At 36.6% G+C, this 4,825-nt stretch overlaps 1 pseudogene; it reads left to right on the top strand.

Moving 5' to 3' along the window:
• Positions 1-302: 302 nt before the first annotated feature.
• On the top strand, positions 303-1,121 carry LOC123835999 (large ribosomal subunit protein uL30-like; annotated as a pseudogene).
• The last annotated feature ends 3,704 nt before the right edge of the window (positions 1,122-4,825 follow it).

Genomic DNA, 4,825 nt, shown 5'->3' with positions numbered 1-4,825 from the left:
ACTAAATAACTAATTAACATTATTATTTATCAAGTAGTCAATATGTCCTTGTTGTAATACAATCACCACAGGATCAAAGTACATTAAATAATTGAAATACATAAAACAGGGACAGAATAACTACTATGTTAAATTTTATTAAATAATCATCTAGACAAATTAATGAACAACAAATATTGGGCTACTCAGTCAGCATAGGAATAAAGTTCCAAAAGATGATGGTGATCTGTGAAATCCTCCTATATGTAGCTTCTGGGACAAAACAGAAAATGTCATCGAAATATCTGGGCTGGCTCTTTTCTGGCTGGAACCATGGAGGGTGCAGAAGAGAAGAAAAAGAAGGTTCCTGCTGTGCCAGAAACCCTTAAGAAGAAGCGAAGGAATTTCAAAGAGTTGAAGATCAAGCATCTGAGGAAGAAGTTTGCTCAAAAGATGCTCGAAAGGCAAGGAGGAAGCTTATCTCTGAAAAAGCTAAGCATTACCACAAGGAATGTAGGCAGATGTACAGAACTGAGATTCGAATGGCGAGGATGGCAAGAAAAGCTGGCAACTTCCATGTACTTGGGGAACCCAAATTGGCATTTGTCATCAGGATCCGAGGTATCAGTGGTGTGAGCCCAAAGGTATCAATGGTGTTGCAGCTTCTTCGCCTTCGCCAGATCTTCAATGGCACTTTTGTTAAGCTCAACAAGGCTTCAGTTAACAAGCTAAGGATGGTGGAACCGTATATAGCTTGGGGGTACCCAGACCTGAAGTCGGTGAATGAATTGATCTACAGGCGTGGTTATGGCAAAATCAACAAGTGAATTGCCCTGACAGATAACATATCGATTGCCCGATCTCTTGGTAAATATGGCATCATCTCCATGGAGGATCTGATTCACGGGATCTATACTGTTGGAAAACGTTTCAAAGAAGCACACAACTTTTTATGGCCCTTCAGATTATCTTCTCCACGAGGGGGAATGAAGAAAAAGACCACCCATTTTGTAGAAGCTGGAGAAGCTAGCAACAGGGAAGACCAGATCAATAGGCTTATTAGAAGGATGAACTAAGGTATCTACCATGATTATTTTTGTAATCTGGTCAGTTAATAAATGACTACTCTCAAATGGAAAAAATATATATATATATATCTGGGCTGGTATAGCCAGTATTGATGATGAGAAGGCCCTAATTGTTAGACCTTTACATAACACAGTCAGCATTTTACAATCAATAGTCATGGAAGTACAAATCCTGTCCCAGGGAAAATCTCTTGCTTTCCTTGCTTCTGTTTACTTATCAGGTTCTTACTGAATCTATAATTTATAAGTAAGTGACATGGTTAAAATTTGAATTGAAGACTTTTAACTCTACATTTAGCATTTTCTCCAAAAGATGGTACTATTCATATTCTGACTTTTGATTACTTTATATTAGGGTTTACTAAAACTTCATGTTTCAGTAGAGGAAACAATATTTTCAGGGTTTAATTCCACAGGAACAGGATGTATACATATATAGTAAATTCTGAATTAGCCATGCCAACAAAAACATTAGCATGAGACGTGAAAACATCATACTTAGTGTACCACTTGAAATGGAGATAGGTCCCACCAGCAAAAAAGTGAATGTGCGTTTCCTTGTCCATTCATGTTTATATGTTTCATGACAAACCTCACCTTCTCATTGTTTCCCACATATTTTCTGTCGAAAATATTTAGTGCCACCCACATTGGGGTTTCCCAAAGCACACATATTCAGAAAACTTGGGGGTTTATCATTCTTTTATTGAACTATTGTCTTAATTACAGAGGAAAATTTCACTTTTGACCAAAAGGCCAAAAAATCTAGTAAACCTTTGGGTTTTTCAGTTACTTTAATAGACATACCTCACACTACCATTTGGACAGTCTTCAGGTAAAAAGGTGATTTAGGGGCACCTGGGCGGCTCAGTTTGTTAAGCATCCGACTCTTGATTTTAGCTCAGGTCATGATCTCAGGGTCCTGAGATCAAGTCCCGCGTTGGGCTCTGAGTTGGGCTTGGAGCCTGCTTAAGGTTCTCAATCTTCCTCTCCCTCTGCCCCTCCCTCTCCTCTAAAAAAAAAAAAAAAAAGGAAAAGGTGATTTATAAAATAAGTCACATGGAAAGGCCAACCACACTGGATTGGGCACTAAGAACCTCAGGTTCCAACAGAGTTCGCACTACAGGTGTGACATGACAAAATTAGGAAATCACCTGGGAGTGTTTTCTTCAAATGGAAAATCAGAGGGCTGGGTTAACTTCTAGAAAATGTCTAGGTTCCTTCCCTTCCATTTCACAATACATTGACTACTCTAAATTTGCCCATCATGAAAAATAAATTCCAAATAAAATTCATATGTTTATGAAAACATAAGCATCTAAAGTTTAAATATTTCTACTGGGGGGGGAAAGAAAATAGTTGTCATAATTGTACCTGGTTTTTACATTACTCAAAAAAGCTAAAATAACCTTTATAATACAGCTATGAATTCTATTACTGGAGAAATGTTCAATTGTAACATTACCTATACCTGTACCAAGTAAAACAAAATTATAAATATCTCTTAAACTTGGACATTCTGTAATATTTTTGATAAGCTGACTAAAAGTGTAACTATATTATATGACAGATTACAAAATAACTTCTGAAAATAAGCATCTCACAGATTGTCACTTACTTATCTGGAAACATGTAAAAACAAAGTGATATGAATCATAACATTCACTTTTGAGTAAGACTGATGAAATCAATAGTAAAACCCACATAGCTGAAATGCCCAACTTTGAAAACTAAAAAATTTGTTCATCACTGTGAATTCTGTCAGCTTTTCTTTTCCAATCCTCTCATTCTTCTTTCTCTATCAAAAAAAATATATCCACTGAAGTACATCCTCAGAACCATTAATAGCCAAGTCATTGTGGTCTGACTGAATAATTTGGCACCTTAGTTGAGCCTCCCCCCAGCCCCCCCGTAAAAAAGGCAAATAATTTTCAGAAGAATTAAAACATGGCTCTTTCTATTAGTGTTGGCATTTCAGTTCTGTTCAGAGACCCTCTCAAATTTAGCTGGAGATCGTTTCCATGGTAACTGAAGAATGTGCCCTGATGAGTCTTGAAACAGACAAATAAGAATCTTTGCTTCTTACAAGTGGGCAACAATTTAATGCTTAATGCTTAATGCTCTCTAATGCTTAATGGAAGACATTTGAATCTATTTTGGTTTCAGACAAAAGCTGAAAAAAAGCCAGTTCTGTCAATTACACAAGTTTGAAAGGTAGATATTAGTAAAGTTGAGGGTAATACAAGCTGTTTTATCCTTTTCAAGATATAAGAATATATAGGAATATATTATTATCTGACATTAAATATTTTACACTACCATGAAGAACTTTAAAAATCAATTTTCTTAGTCCAAGCAAATATATCACTTTCCATTGTCATTGTCAATTTTTTAATTAATTACTTCCTAAGTAATGTAAATGCAGTTTATAAACACTGCAAAAAGTCAAAATGTTGTTTCATTTTTTATGTGTGTGTGTGGGATTTGTTTTTGGTAGAGAAAATTGGGGAAGGGTTAATGGGAATGTACAAGTCAATATGTGAAGGAAAGAGACACCGACAGACTGTTGAGTTGAGAAATAGGTACAGCCTTTCCAAGTCTAAAAAAAAAAAAAACCCATGGACATAAAAAAGAAAATTAGTATTACTCAGGAACAAATCATGGCCCTACTTGAAAGTATATCTGCATAAACTTTTGTAACAAAAATAATGAAAACAGATGAATCTACCCTAATCCAAAAAACAAAATCAACAAAAAGACTGTTAACTCCCTAGAGAGGAATCTGTGTCTTTCTTGGTTGTGACACTGGTTACCAAGGTAATGACTGTATCTGAGAGGCCCCTGGCTACAAATCCAATCTCTTGAAGACCTTCAGTAGAATCTAAATCATACAGACCCTTATAATGGACTAACTTGTGCTCCCTAGTGCTCAAACACCTGAACCTTACTTAGCAAATGAAACTTGTTGCAAAGCAAGGCAAAAATCAAGGTCATTGTTGAAGAATTTGGTTTAAAATTGCTTTCATCTCAACTCTCCACAAGTTAGAACATGTCCACTTGGCATCTTTTAGAACCCTGTGACCCAGGCATTGTAACTGACAGGATAGCCACTAGACCATATGATGTATTTGTGTGATTTAGAGGGTATGAATGCTGGTGGTAGGGCTCACAGCAAGTAAAGCACGAGCTGGATTGAAACTACCCTCCACCCCTTCATCCAGACATATCTGTGCAGTATATAAACTGCACAAGGCAGCCCTAGCACTAGGTCTTGAGTATCAGTGATGAGTAGAACAGGCCAGTGAATACCAACAGAAAAGAAAAAAAAAAAAAGATTGGGATCTAGTTGTTTTATAGGACTACTAGTATTTAAACGAATTTGATCAACATTCCTTAAGAACTACCATGTGCCAGGAATATTGTGTAAGGGAGATAAGGATGGGATTTAGGAAGTACAAAAGAACTCTCAGGACATAACTACTTCAGATTCCTACAGTAAGAGACTTTTCCAAACCAGTCAAGACTTTTGGTAGCCTAAGGCCACATTCCTGGGACTACCCACTCTTTCTGAGTTCCTGCCTGAAAAAGCTCCAGGCTGTCAAAAGAATTTACTGTTTCTTCTATCCAACACCTGACAATAGGCCCCTGCCCCCACCTTCTCAGAACATTTCTTAAAAAATAAATAAATAGATAAATAAAGCGTACAATTGTAAATCCTTCCCTGTCCCTTTGAGATATATACTTATCTCCTACAATTT

The sequence above is a fragment of the Mirounga angustirostris genome, unplaced genomic scaffold (assembly GCF_029215605.1).
Source record: "Mirounga angustirostris isolate CCGP_5_RB_7025 unplaced genomic scaffold, mMirAng1.0.hap1 SCAF_12, whole genome shotgun sequence".
Lineage (NCBI taxonomy): Eukaryota > Metazoa > Chordata > Mammalia > Carnivora > Phocidae > Mirounga > Mirounga angustirostris.
Note: the sequence above shows the minus strand (reverse complement) of the source record. Positions and strands in the feature narration are given on the sequence as shown.